Source organism: Salmo salar, chromosome 10 (genome assembly GCF_965601325.2).
Source record: "Salmo salar chromosome 10, fSalSal1, whole genome shotgun sequence".
In the NCBI taxonomy this organism is placed as follows: domain Eukaryota; kingdom Metazoa; phylum Chordata; class Actinopteri; order Salmoniformes; family Salmonidae; genus Salmo; species Salmo salar.
Window position 1 is genome coordinate 3,540,002 of NC_138300.1, and position 15,932 is coordinate 3,555,933.

General features: G+C 47.1%; 1 protein-coding gene across 3 annotated transcripts in view; it reads left to right on the top strand.

Moving 5' to 3' along the window:
- Nucleotides 1-15,285: 15,285 nt before the first annotated feature.
- Nucleotides 15,286-15,932, top strand: part of traf3ip2l (TRAF3 interacting protein 2-like) — a 220,276-nt gene continuing 219,629 nt past the window's right edge. Inside the window, exon 1 of one of the 3 annotated variants that reach the window (XM_045687235.2) lies at nucleotides 15,286-15,675. The gene's annotated coding sequence lies outside the window, so the exon portion shown is untranslated. The remainder of the gene's footprint in view (nucleotides 15,676-15,932) is intronic. The other 2 variants (XM_045687234.2, XM_045687236.2) reach the window with 2 other exon arrangements.

A 15,932-nucleotide genomic window follows, 5' to 3' on the forward strand; every position in this document is an offset into this window, starting at 1 on the left:
TGGGAACTAGAGTTTAATACATGGGGTGGCCAGGGGGGGAAATGAGTTTAATACATTGGTTGGCCAGGGGGGGACTAGAGTTTAATACATGGGGTGGCCAGGGGGGGACTAGAGTTTAATACATGGGGTGGGCAGGGGGGGACAAGAGTTTAATACATGGGGTGGCCAGGGGGGGACTAGAATATAATACATGGGGTAGCCAGGGGGGGACTAGAATTTAATACATGGGGTGGCCAGGGGGGGACTAGAGTTTAATACATGGGGTGGGCAGGGGGGGACTAGAGTTTAATACATGGGGTGGCCAGGGGGGGGACTAGAGTTTAATACATGGGGTGGCCAGGGGGGGGGGACGACTAGAGTTTAATACATGGGGTGGCCAGGGGGGGGGGAACTAGAATTTAATACATGGGGTGGCCAGGGGGGGAACTAGAGTTTAATACATGGGGTGGCCAGGGGGTGGACTAGAGTTTAATACATGGGGTGGCCAGGGGGGAACTAGAGTTTAATATATGGGGTGGCCAGGGGGGGACTAGAGTTTAATACATGGGCTGGCCAGGGGGGGGACTAGAGTTTAATACATGGGGTGGCCAGGGGGGAACTAGAGTTTAATACATGGGGTGGCGAGGGGGGAGTAGAGTTTAATACATAGAGGGGAACTAGATTTTAATACATGGGTTGGCCAGGGGGGAACTAGAGTTTAATACATGGTGTGGCCAGGGGAGGACTAGAGTTTAATACATTGGGTGGCAAGGGGGGGAACTAGAATTTAACACATGGGGTGGCCAGGGGGGGACACTAGAGTTTAATACATGGGGTGGCCAGGGGGGGAACTAGAGTTTAATACATGGGGTGGCCAGGGGGGGAACTACAGTTTAATACATGGGGTGGCCAGGGGGGAACTAGAGTTTAATACATGGGGTGGCCAGGGGGGGACTAGAGTTTAATACATGGGGTGGCCAAGGGGGGAACTAGAGTTTAATACATGGGAGGGCCAGGGGGAGAACTAGAGTTTAATACATGGGGTGGCCAGGGGGGGGACTAGAGTTTAATACATGGGGTGGCCAGGGGGGAACTAGAGTTTAATACATGGGGTGGCCAGGGGGGGACTAGAATATAATACATGGGGTAGCCAGGGGGGGACTAGAATTTAATACATGGGGTGGCCGAGCGGGGGAACTAGAGTTTAATACATGGGGTGGCCAGGGGGGGACTAGAGTTTAATACATGGGGTGGCCAGGGGGGGACTAGAGTTTAATACATGGGGTGGCCAGGGGGGGGGGACGACTAGAGTTTAATACATGGGGTGGCCAGGGGGGGGGGGGGGAACTACAATTTAATACATGGGGTGGCCAGGGGGGAACTAGAGTTTAATACATGGGGTGGCCAGGGAGTGGACTAGAGTTTAATACATGGGGTGGCCAGGGGGGAACTAGAGTTTAATATATGGGGTGGCCAGGGGGGGACTAGAGTTTAATACATGGGCTGGCCAGGGGGGGGACTAGAGTTTAATACATGGGGTGGCCAGGGGGGAACTAGAGTTTAATACATGGGGTGGCGAGGGGGGGCTAGAGTTTAATACATAGAGGGGAACTAGATTTTAATACATGGGTTGGCCAGGGGGGAACTAGAGTTTAATACATGGTGTGGCCAGGGGAGGACTAGAGTTTAATACATTGGGTGGCAAGGGGGGGAACTAGAATTTAACACATGGGGTGGCCAGGGGGGGACACTAGAGTTTAATACATGGGGTGGCCAGGGGGGGAACTAGAGTTTAATACATGGGGTGGCCAGGGGGGGAACTACAGTTTAATACATGGGGTGGCCAGGGGGGAACTAGAGTTTAATACATGGGGTGGCCAGGGGGGGACTAGAGTTTAACACATGGGGTGGCCAGGGGGGGAACTACAGTTTAATACATGGGGTGGCCAGGGGGGACACTAGAGTTTAATACATGGGGTGGCCAGGGGGGAACTAGAGTTTAATATATGGGGTGGCCAGGGGGGAAGTAGAGTTTAATACATGGGCTGGCCAGGGGGGGGACTAGAGTTTAATACATGGGGTGGCCAGGGGGGAACTAGAGTTTAATACATGGGGTGGCCAGGGGGGAACTAGAGTTTAACACATGGGGTGGCCAGGGGGGGACACTAGAGTTTAATACATGGGGTGGCCAGGGGGGGACACTAGAGTTTAATACATGGGGTGGCCAGGGGGGGAACTAGAGTTTAATACATGGGGTGGCCAGGGGGGGAATTGAGTTTAATACATTTGGTGGCCAGGGGGGGACTAGAGTTTAATACATGGGGTGGGCAGGGGGGGACTAGATTTTAATACATGGGGTGGCCAGGGGGGGGGAACTACAGTTTAATACATGGGGTGGCCGAGCGGGGGAACTAGAGTTTAATACATGGGGTGGCCAGGGGGGGACTAGAGTTTAATACATGGGGTGGCCAGGGGGGGAACTACAGTTTAATACATGGGGTGGCCAGGGGGGACACTAGAGTTTAATACATGGGGTGGCCAGGGGGGAACTAGAGTTTAATATATGGGGTGGCCAGGGGGGGAAGTAGAGTTTAATACATGGGCTGGCCAGGGGGGGACTAGAGTTTAATACATGGGGTGGCCAGGGGGGAACTAGAGTTTAATACATGGGGTGGCCAGGGGGGAACTGGAGTTTAACACATGGGGTGGCGAGGGGGGAGTAGAGTTTAATACATAGAGGGGAACTAGATTTTAATACATGGGTTGGCCAGGGGGGAACTAGAGTTTAATACATGGTGTGGCCAGGGGAGGACTAGAGTTTAATACATTGGGTGGCAAGGGGGGGAACTAGAATTTAACACATGGGGTGGCCAGGGGGGGACACTAGAGTTTAATACATGGGGTGGCCAGGGGGGGAACTAGAGTTTAATACATGGGGTGGCCAGGGGGGGACCTACAGTTTAATACATGGGGTGGCCAGGGGGGAACTAGAGTTTAATACATGGGGTGGCCAGGGGGGGACTAGAGTTTAATACGTGGGGTGGCCAGGGGGGGAACTACAGTTTAATACATGGGGTGGCCAGGGGGGACACTAGAGTTTAATACATGGGGTGGCCAGGGGGGAACTAGAGTTTAATATATGGGGTGGCCAGGGGGGGAAGTAGAGTTTAATACATGCGCTGGCCAGGGGGGGGACTAGAGTTTAATACATGGGGTGGCCAGGGGGGAACTAGAGTTTAATACATGGCGTGGCCAGGGGGGAACTAGAGTTTAACACATGGGGTGGCCAGGGGGGGACACTAGAGTTTAATACATGGGGTGGCCAGGGGGGGACACTAGAGTTTAATACATGGGGTGGCCAGGGGGGGAACTAGAGTTTAATACATGGGGTGGCCAGGGGGGGAATTGAGTTTAATACATTTGGTGGCCAGGGGGGGACTAGAGTTTAATACATGGGGTGGGCAGGGGGGGACTAGATTTTAATACATGGGGTGGCCAGGGGGGGAACTACAGTTTAATACATGGGGTGGCCAGGGGGGAACTAGAGTTTAATACATGGGGTGGCCACGGGGGGACTAGAGTTTAATACATGGGGTGGCCAGGGGGGGAACTACAGTTTAATACATGGGGTGGCCAGGGGGGACACTAGAGTTTAATACATGGGGTGGCCAGGGGGGAACTAGAGTTTAATATATGGGGTGGCCAGGGGGGGAACTAGAGTTTAATACATGGGCTGGCCAGGGGGGGACTAGAGTTTAATACATGGGGTGGCCAGGGGGGAACTAGAGTTTAATACATGGGGTGGCCAGGGGGGAACTAGAGTTTAACACATGGGGTGGCCAGGGGGGGACACTAGAGTTTAATACATGGGGTGGCCAGGGGGGGACACTAGAGTTTAATACATGGGGTGGCCAGGGGGGGAACTAGAGTTTAATACATGGGGTGGCCAGGGGGGAATTGAGTTTAATACATTGGGTGGCCAGGGGGGGACTAGAGTTTAATACATGGGGGGGGGCAGGGGGGGGACTAGATTTTAATACATGGGGTGGCCAGGGGGGGGACTAGAGTTTAATACATGGGGTGGCCAGGGGGGAACTAGAGTTTAATACATGGGGTGGCCGGGGGGGACTAGAATGTAATACATGGGATGGCCAGGGGGGGACTAGAATTTAATACATGGGGTGGCCAAGGGGGGAACTACAGTTTAATACATGGGGTGGCCAGGGGGGAACTAGAGTTTAATACATGGGGTGGCCAGGGGGGGGACTAGAGTTTAATACATGGGGTGGCCAGGGGGGGACTAGAGTTTAATACATGGGGTGGCCAGGGGGGGGGGGGGGACTAGAGTTTAATACATGGGGTGGCCAGGGGGTGATTAGAGTTTAATACATGGGGTGGCCGGGGGGTGGGGGGGACTAGAGTTTAATACATGGGGTGGCCAGCGGGGAACTAGAGTTTAATACATGGGGTGGCCAGGGGGGGACTAGAGTTTAATACATGGGGTGGCCAGGGGGGAACTAGAGTTTAATACATGGGGTGGCCAGGGGGGGGGGACTAGAGTTTAATACATGGGGTGGCCAGGGGGGGAACTAGAGTTTAATACATGGGGTGGCCAGGGGGGGAACTAGAGTTTAATACATGGGGTGGCCAGGGGGGGAACTAGAGTTTAATACATGGGGTGGCCGGGGGGGTGGGGACTAGAGTTTAATACATGGGGTGGCCAGCGGGGGGACTAGAGTTTAATACATGGGGTGGCCAGGGGGGGGAACTAGAGTTTAATACATGGGGTGGCCGGGGGGGGGGGGGACTAGAGTTTAATACATGGGGTGGCCAGCGGGGGGACTAGAGTTTAATACATGGGGTGGCCAGGGGGGACTAGAGTTTAATACATGGGGTGGCCAGGGGGGAGACTAGAGTTTAATACATGGGGTGGCCGGGGGGGACTAGAGTTTAATACATGGGGTGGCCAGGGGGGGACTAGAGTTTAATACATGGGGTGGCCAGGGGGGGAATAATAGTAGAGAGAATGATTTATTTCAGCTTTTATTTCTTTCATCACATTCCCAGTGGGTCAGAAGTTTACATACACTCAATTAGTATTTGGTAGCATTGCCTTTAAATTGTTTAACTTGGGTCAAACGTTTCGGGTAGCCTTCCACAAGCTTCCCACAATAAGTTGGGTGAATTTTGGTCCATTCCTCCTGACAGAGCTGGTGTAACTGAGTCAGGTTTGTAGGCCTCCTTTCTCGAATACACATTTTTCGGTCTTCCCACAAATTTTCTATAGGCATGAGGTCAGGGCTTTGTGATGGCCACTCCAATACCTTGACTTTGTTGTCCTTATGCCATTTTGCCACAACTTTGGAAGCATTCTTGGGGTCATTGTCCATTTGGAAGACCCATTTGCAACCAAGCTTTAACTTCCTGACTGATGTCTTGAGATGTTGCTTCAATATAACCACATAATTGTCCTACCTCATGATGCCATCTATTTTGTGAAGTGCACCAGTCCCTCCTGCAGCAAAGCACCCCCACAACATGATGCTGCCACCCCCGTGCTTCACGGTTGGGATGGTGTTCTTCAGCTTGCAAGCGTCCCTATTTTTTCCTCCAATATTAACGATGGTCATTATGGCCAAACAGTTCTATTTTTGTTTCATCAGACCAGAGGACATTTCTCCAAAAAGTACGATCTTTCTCCCCATGTGCAGTTGCAAACCGTAGTCTGGCTTTTTTATGGCGGTTTTGGAGCAGTGGCTTCTTCCTTGTTGAGCGGCCTTTCAGGTTATGTCGATATAGGACTCGTTTTACTGTGGATATAGATACTTTTGTACCTGTTTCCTTCAGAATCTTCACAAGGTCCTTTGCTGTTGTTCTGGGATTGATTTGCACTTTTTGCACCAAAGTACATTTATCTCTAGGAGACAGAACGCATCTCCTTCCTGAGCGGTATGACGGCCATGGTGTTTATACTTGCGTACTATTGTTTGTACAGATGAACGTGGTACCTTCAAGCGTTTGGAAATTGCTCCCAAGGATGAACCAGACTTGTGAAGGTCTACATATTTTTTTCTGAGGTCTTGGCTGATTTCTTCAGATTTTCCCATGATGTTAAGCAAAGAAGCACTGAGTTTGAAGGTAGGCCTTGAAATCCATCCACAGGTACACCTCCAATTGACTCAAATAATGTCAATTAGCCTATCAGAAGCTTCTAAAGCCATGGCATCATTTTCTGGAATTTTCCAAGATGTTTAAAGGCACAGTCAACTTAGTGTATGTAAACTTCTGACCCACTGGAATTATGATACAGTGAATTATAAGTGAAATAATCTGTCTGTAAACAATTGTTGAAACTATAGTTTGTTAAACAAGAAATATGTGGAGTGGTTGAAAAACGAGTTTTAATGACTCCAAAGTGTATGTAAATTTCCGACTTCAACTGTATAATTTGGGTCTATAAGTGTTGAACATTCAAAATATTCTCAGAAAATAAAGCTCAACCAGCAAGGAGATAAGATAGCATGTGTGTGTTACATAAATTGCATAGTTTATTTACAAAAATGTTATTGTACAAAAAAAACACTGCAATTTGACATACCAGGTATCAAGCAGAAATGGACTTTAAAACCTCTCTTGGGTATGTGGAACGTGACCATCCCACCTGCGGGACACACTCCCAACAGCCAGTGAAATAGCAGGGCGGCAAAATCAAAACAACTAAAATCTCATAATTCAAATTTCTCAAACATACGACTATTTTACACCATTTTAAAGATACACTTCTCCTTAATGCAACCACATTGTCCGATTTTAAAAAGTCTTTACAGCGAAAGCAAAACATTAGATTATGTTAGCACACCACCTAAACAAGAAAAGCCACACAGCCATTTTCCTAGCAAGGAGAGGCGTGACAGAAACCAGAAATACAGCTAAAATTAAGCACTAACCTTTGACGATCTTCATCAAATGACACTCATAGGACATCATCTTACACAATACATGCATGTTTTGTTCGATCAAATTCATATTTATATCCAAAAACAGCATTTTACATTGGCGCGTGATGTTCAGAAAATGTTTGCCTCCCAAAACTTCCGGTGAATGTGCACATTAATTTACAGAAATACTCATCATAAACGTTGACAAAATATATAACAATTATTTAAAGAATTATAGATATACTACTCCTTAATGCAACCGCTGTGTCAGATTTTGAAATAGCTTTTCGGCGAAGCACATTGTTCAATATTCTGAGTACAGAGCTCAACCATCAATGCAAGCTAAATAGCTACCCGCCATGTCATGGCATCAATAAAACTCTAAATTTGTGTTATAAATCTTTCCTTACCTTTGCTGATCTTCGGCGGAATGCACTCGCAGGACTCCCACTTCCACAAGAAATGTTCATTTGTTCGATAAAGTCCATCATTTATGTCCAAATACCTCCGTTTTGTTGGCGCGTCCAGAACACTATTCCAAAGGCACGATGCGGGAGCGCAAATCAATAGACGAAAAGCTCAATTACCGTTTGTAGAAACATACATTTACATTTTACATTTTAGGTACTTAGCAGACGCTCTTATCCAGAGCGACTTACAGTAGTGAATGCATCCATTTCATCCATTTAATTTAATGCATTTAAAAAATATATATATTGTACTGGCCCCCCGTGGGAATCAAACCCACAACCCTGGCGTTGCACACACCATGCTGGCGTTGCAAACACCATGCTCTACCAACTGAGCAACAGGGAAACAATGTTTACATTCAATCCTTAGGGTGTTTCTAACATAAATAATCGATAATATTCCAACCGGACAATAGTGTATTCATTACAGAAGAAAAATAATAAATGCTAGCCATGCGTGAACGCGCATGAAGTAACTACATGACCTCAGACAGTCCACTGCTTGAACCGGCTGTTATTCCCTCAAAATTCACCATAGAAGCCTCAAACAACTTTCTAAAGACTGTTGACATCTAGTGGAAGCCTTAGGAAGTGCAAAATGACCCCTAAGTCACTGTAGTTTGGAAAGGGAATTAATTACAAAAAACTACAGCCTCAGATTTTCAACTTCCTTGTTGGATTTTTCTCAGGTTTTTGCCTGCCATATGATTTCTGTTATACTCACAGACATCATTTAAACAGTTTTAGAAACTTCAGAGTGTTTTCTATCCAAATCTACTAATAATATGCTTATTCTAGTTTCTGGGCCCGAGTAGTAGGCAGTTTAATTTGGGTACATTTTTCCTCCGGACGTGAAAATACAGCCCCCTACCCAAGAGAGGTTAAAAATAATTTTGGTGCCCATCAATATTACAAACTTACAGTATCATATTTATGCTTATATATATTATGTTAACCAATAGCAAAGAAACGTTTTTGAATTGGCCTAATCAAGACCAAATTAAATCTGTGTGACATGATACCCTTTGGATTTATCATTTTAGAATGTCAGTGTCCTAGCTAGTACACAGCCCAGGTTTTAATCATGTCCAGAGGGACCACCCAGGTTTTAATCATGACCAGAGGGACCACCCAGGTTTTAATCATGACCAGAGGGACCACCCAGGTGTTAATCATGACCAGAGGGACCACCCAGGTGTTAATCATGACCAGAGGGACCACCCAGGTTTTAATCATGACCAGAGGGACCGCTCAGGTGTTAATCATGACCAGAGGGACCACCCAGGTTTTAATCATGACCAGAGGGACCACCCAGGTTTTAATCATGACCAGAGGGACCACCCAGGTTTTATTTTAATCATGACCAGAGGGACCACCCAGGTGTTAATCATGACCAGAGGGACCACCCAGGTTTTAATCATGACCAGAGGCACCACCCAGGTTTTAATCATGACCAGAGGGACCACCCAGGTTTTAATCATGACCAGAGGGACCGCCCAGGTTTTAATCATGACCAGAGGGACCACCCAGGTTTTAATCATGACCAGAGGGACCACCCAGGTTTTAATCATGACCAGAGGGACCACCCAGGTGTTAATTATGACCAGAGGGACCACCCAGGTTTTAATCATGACCAGAGGGACCGCTCAGGTGTTAATCATGACCAGAGGGACCACCCAGGTTTTAATCATGACCAGAGGGACCACCCAGGTTTTAATCATGACCAGAGGGACCACCCAGGTGTTAATCATGACCAGAGTGACCACCCGGGTGTTAATCATGACCAGAGGGACCACCCAGGTTTTAATCATGACCAGAGGGACCGCCCCGGTTTTAATCATGACCAGAGGGACCACCCAGGTGTTAATCATGACCAGAGGGACCACCCAGGTTTTAATCATGACCAGAGGGACCGCCCAGGTTTTAATCATGACCAGAGGGACCGCCCAGGTTTTAATCATGACCAGAGGGACCGCCCAGGTTTTAATCATGACCAGAGGGACCACCCAGGTTTTAATCATGACCAGAGGGACCACCCAGGTTTTAATCATGACCAGAGGGACCACCCAGGTGTTAATCATGACCAGAGGGACCACCCAGGTGTTAATCATGACCAGAGGGACCGCCCAGGTTTTAATCATGACCAGAGGGACCGCTCAGGTGTTAATCATGACCAGAGGGACCACCCAGGTTTTAATCATGACCAGAGGGACCACCCAGGTTTTAATCATGACCAGAGGGACCACCCAGGTTTTAATCATGACCAGAGGGACCACCCAGGTGTTAATCATGACCAGAGGGACCACCCAGGTTTTAATCATGACCAGAGGCACCACCCAGGTTTTAATCATGACCAGAGGGACCACCCAGGTTTTAATCATGACCAGAGGGACCGCCCAGGTTTTAATCATGACCAGAGGGACCACCCAGGTTTTAATCATGACCAGAGGGACCACCCAGGTGTTAATTATGACCAGAGGGACCACCCAGGTTTTAATCATGACCAGAGGGACCGCTCAGGTGTTAATCATGACCAGAGGGACCACCCAGGTTTTAATCATGACCAGAGGGACCACCCAGGTTTTAATCATGACCAGAGGGACCACCCAGGTGTTAATCATGACCAGAGTGACCACCCAGGTGTTAATCATGACCAGAGGGACCACCCAGGTTTTAATCATGACCAGAGGGACCACCCCGGTTTTAATCATGACCAGAGGGACCACCCAGGTGTTAATCATGACCAGAGGGACCGCCCAGGTTTTAATCATGACCAGAGGGACCGCCCAGGTTTTAATCATGACCAGAGGGACCACCCAGGTTTTAATCATGACCAGAGGGACCACCCAGGTTTTAATCATGACCAGAGGGACCGCTCAGGTGTTAATCATGACCAAAGGGACCACCCAGGTTTTAATCATGACCAGAGGGACCACCCAGGTTTTAATCATGACCAGAGGGACCACCCAGGTGTTAATCATGACCAGAGGGACCACCCAGGTTTTAATCATGACCAGAGGGACCACCCAGGTGTTAATCATGACCAGAGGGACCACCCAGGTGTTAATCATGACCAGAGGGACCGCCCAGGTTTTAATCATGACCAGAGGGACCGCCCAGGTTTTAATCATGACCAGAGGGACCACCCAGGTGTTAATCATGACCAGAGGGACCACCCAGGTGTTAATCATGACTAGAGAGACCACCCAGGTGTTAATCATGACCAGAGGGACCACCCAGGTTTTAATCATGACCAGAGGGACCGCCCAGGTGTTAATCATGACCAGAGGGACCGCCCAGGTGTTAATCATGACCAGAGGGACCACCCAGGTGTTAATCATGACCAGAGGGACCACCCAGGTGTTAATCATGACCAGAGGGACCGCCCAGGTGTTAATTATGACCAGAGGGACCACCCAGGTGTTAATCATGACCAGAGGGACCACCCAGGTTTTAATCATGACCAGATGGACCATCCAGGTGTTAATCATGACCAGAGGGACCGCCCAGGTGTTAATCATGACTAGAGGGACCGCCCAGGTGTTAATCATGACCAGAGGGACCACCCAGGTGTTAATCATGACCAGAGGGACCACCCAGGTTTTAATCATGACCAGAGGGACCACCCAGGTTTTAATCATGACCAGAGGGACCACCCAGGTGTTAATCATGACCAGAGGGACCGTCTAGGTGTTAATCATGACCAGAGGGACCGCCCAGGTGTTAATCATGACTAGAGGGACCACCCAGGTGTTAATCATGACTAGAGGGACCACTCAGGTTTTAATCATGACCAGAGGGACCACCTAAATGCCAAATGATCCTAGGTAGATTTAAAACAGCATAATTCTGCAGTTCTGGTGAGAACTGGCAAAATGTTTCACTAACTCATCCATGTTGAGGGAGTGTGCCCTTGACTCAACACTGAGAATTCTGAGGTGACTTAACCTGTCATCAACCATTGTTGTCCTAAGGTGGGTTTTAATCCGTTTTAAAGCTGAGAAGCTTCTCTCGCAAGAAGCACTGCTGACTTGTGTAACAACAGAAATCTTACAAAGTCGAAATAGCTCATGGAAGACCTCTTTAAAAGGTTCTAGAAACACAACAAAGTCAAGGAGAGTAGACGGTCTGTCCCTTCCACTTTTCTCTCTCCTATCAAGAAGCCGCTTGGTTTGATGAACCTCATGTTTGAGGTTCTCTAAATGTGACTCAAAGGTCTGAGCAAAGGCAAACAGTCTCCTCATTCAGGAATGTTGTACTCTTTGGGTTGAGAGACTGGACCTCTTGCATTATCTCACAATTCTTCTTTGAAAAACGCCTCTGCAGCTCAGCTGTGAGACTGTCAAGCACCTGATAATAGATAGCTCTTTGGAGGCTCGCACCATCACTTTGGTCACTATATTTTTCTGTCCTACAGCGCTCATCATCAATGAGTCGTGAAATCATAATCTTGTTTTAGACTGTCTTTAACACACTGTTTGTACACTTATTTTGCAGTGTTCTGAAATCTCTTCAACCTCTTTCCATAGTTCTCCAAAGTAACCCTAACATCTGTAGTCCTGTAATGTGTCTGTAAGGGCACCTACTAGATCCACAGCTCTTGCTAGGTCAAGAGAGCTTGATTGGAGCATGTCAGAAAGACATTTGGCATCACCAAGAACATTACAAAAGGTAACCAAAAGCCCTATGAAATGTAAATCTATCTGAGAAAGAAGGCCCCTTGCCTCTACTGATCTATCACCACTATGTCCAAGTGTGATATCCTGTAACACTCTCAGAACTGCTGGAAGCCTGTCCCTCAGATTACGGCATGCCACGTATCTGCATGCCCACCTTACACCCGTAAGTCTCTGTAGTTCCCTGGGCTGCTGCTGTGGATACAGCTCTTTCTGAACTGCAAGCCACTTGAGATGAACGTACGAGCCAGATACAAAGTTATAAAGCTTCTGTAGGAGAGCAAAAAAAGTTAACTGCCTCGGGCACTGATTTTACAGCATCGACAAGAACCAAATTCAAACAATGTGCATTACAGTGCACATAAAATGCAAATCTTGCACGGTTTTTAATCCGTGCAGACACACCAGAATGCTTTCCGCTCATGACGGATGCACAGTCATAGCCTTGCCCCATGTCACGTTCGTTGTAATAATGATCGGACCAAGGCGCAGCGTGAGTAGCGTTCCACATCTTTATTAAATAAAGTGAAACTTAGCAAACTACAAAACAAACAAAGAAATAAATGAACCGTGACTACAGAGATGCTACTTGCACTAACTCAAAACAATATCCACAAACCCAGGTGGGAAAAACAGCTACTTAAAAATATGATCCCCAATTAGAGACAACGATTACCTCTAATTGGAATCATACAAATCACCAACATAAAAATAGTAACCTAGAACCCCACATAGATAGAAATAAACTAGATCAATCCCCCAGTCACGCCCTGACCGACTCTACCATAGAAAATAAAAGCTCTCTATGGTCAGGACGTGACACCCCGCAAGATTATTTCTGTAGTCCAGACCATGTTTTTCAAGGCAATCAATGTGAGACCTGCTGCATCTAAGCTTCCAGCTGACTGAAAGTGTAAAAAGCTTTCGTGGATGGCCCTGTTTTAATAGTACCTCACAACTAAAGACATTTTGTTAATTTTTTTCTTTAAACCTTTGGTTTTATCTGCAAATCACTTTCTTTTACTTCTCTAATTATTTCCCTTTGTACCATCTCAGCTCAGCCCTCAAGAACTTCCTTCTGGATTTGGCGGCTTGGGTACTTAGCATTGCCACGTGCATTCACCCTTTTCTCTATGAGAGGGTCAGGCTTTCTCAGCTCAGCCCTCAAGAACTTCCTTCTGGATTTGGTGGCTTGGGTACTTAGCATTGCCACATGCATCCACCCTTTTCTCTATGAGAGGGTCAGGCTTTCTCAGCTAAGCCCTCAAGAACTCTCAATGACCTCTCTGCGCTATATTTTGAGTTGCAGTTAATTGGAGCACATCTGTAATTGTTTTAATATAAGTACAGTTTTCCTCCACTTTCTTTTTCCGGTCCTCATTTCTGACATCTAACATTGATGAGTTGCTGTCGACAGCCCTTTCATGCTGAATCCAAGCATACACAGCATTGATATGATGCTCTGCCTTGGAATGGAGCTTAAACCCAGAATCTTTAAACAGCGCCTTTTTCCAGTTACAAAAACCTGACTGTGATTTGAAGGCAGATTCAGGTGTATTGGGCAGAAAAAAATGCCTACAGGGGAAACAATAAGTTGAATCTTGACTTAGAGAATATTCAAGCCATGAATTGTCCTTTATACCAGGAGCTGTTGAAAGCCCTTTTCCCTAGTACCATGCTGAGTTCTGGGAAATGTTTTCAAACACGGCTGTACAGGACCCTCTTCTCTGGATCTTGAAACATCTGAAATACACGTTAAATAATGTGTCATATCTCTATGGAAATGTATAATTAAGGGATCCACAAGATTAGATACTAACAGCTGCTAACTAAAATGTGTAGTTTAAAGCATTGACCTGGCCTACCATTGGGTCCTTTTGGAACAGCATATATGATGCTTGATGCAGTTGGGAGGGGCTCCATGACATCTCCTGGCAGCTCTGGTTCACTGTCTTGTTCAGAGGCTCCATGACATGTCCTGGCAGCTCTGGTTCACTGTCTTGTTCAGAGGCTCCATGACATCTCCTGGCAGCTCTGGTTCACTGTCTTGTTCAGAGCCAGAGGCTCCATGACATCTCCTGGCAGCTCTGGTTCACTGTCTTGTTCAGAGCCAGAGGCTCCATGACATCTCCTGGCAGCTCTGGCTCACTGTCTCGCTCAGAGCCTGAGGCTCCATGACATCTCCTGGCAGCTCTGGCTCACTGTCTCGCTCAGAGCCAGAGGCGCCATGACATCTCCTGGCAGCTCTGGCTCACTGTCTTGTTCAGAGCCAGAGGCTCCATGACATCTCCTGGCAGCTCTGGCTCACTGTCTCGCTCAGAGCCTGAGGCTCCATGACATCTCCTGGCAGCTCTGGCTCACTGTCTTGTTCAGAGCCAGAGGCTCCATGACATCTCCTGGCAGCTCTGGTTCACTGTCTCGCTCAGAGCCAGAGGCTCCATGACATCTCCTGGCAGCTCTGGCTCACTGTCTCGCTCAGAGCCTGAGGCTCCATGACATCTCCTGGCAGCTCTGGCTCACTGTCTCGCTCAGAGCCAGAGGTCTCTGTGTTATCCCTTGATACATCTATTACATTAAAATAACACAACAACCATTAGTGTAGAATCACAATAAAAATGCCACAGCCATCAAAACAAGAACACACATGAATCAACAACCAACACTTTAAAATTAGGCTTAATCTGACAAAATCATCTATTACAAGATTAAGCTAAACTTTACAATTTGGGCTAAATACATTAAAAAAAACGATTAGGCATTCCTGAGTCTGTCTCCCGAATCATTTATGCTCCTGGACTATTGTCCTGCAAATGTCCTTCACTTTGCGTTGATGTTCTCCTCAGATCTTTCTGCGATTCCGTAAATTCGTAGATTCCATCTCCGACCCTACAGGTCAGTCTCGTTTACCACTGACTCCATTTCAATGAGGTTCTTCTCCTGCTTTTGCAACCTGAGTTTTCAATGTTGCGTTGTGCTACTTCAGAGTTTTTACTTCCTCGGAATTGAAATCAATCGCTTGACAGTGTTATTTCACCAACTCCACGATGTCGCTTTCGTTCCTCTGATTTTAGCAGCGAGGATACGGATGATGTTGTCCTGTAGCTGACTCGGTGATGGTTCACTCCTCAGCCTCTTTGGAAGTTGCTCTCTGGTTGGGGTATTCCGGTATGACTGCAAGCATGTGAATGAGTTTCAGCGAAAGCTATTTTCTCCTTGGAAGTCTCAACATCCAATATCTCCGCAAAAGTTTGGTTACGACCTTCATCCATACTGCTAGTAATGATGATGTTAGCGATGGCTTGATTAATGACTAAATTATACATTTTTGTTCGTTGCAACTGCAGCCTAAAATGATTAACGTGAGAGAACCGTAGTTGTTCCTCAGCTGTAAATGTTACGACCTGTGATGTCGCCATCAACGTGTTGACTTTGTCATGACGTCTACAGAAGAGAGGAGGCGGCTCTCGGTAAACGTTTCTCTCTTCACAGTGTCACTTGAGTGCGAGTGTCGAGACATACATATCATACCGACTCTTCGATTTTCAACTTTTTACGCATAGGATTTGGAACAAACCGTCCGATCTGGATTAAAATCTTTCTTTTGGACATGAGGTAGGTGAAATCGCCTTTCTAGAGCACTGTGCCCTGGTTAATACGACATGTGGATCTCATCTTTTTCACTTACACCAGGAAGTTACTCTGAAAATATAGTGTACCAATCTATCAATTACTTCAAAATGGAAGAAGTTAAACTGCACTAAAGCTACCCTTAAATATGCACTATGCAGAAATTGCTCCTGGTTGCTAAAATGATCGTAGTTCACCTAATTTCAGTGTATGTAATAGGAACAAACAGTCATTGTGTAGAG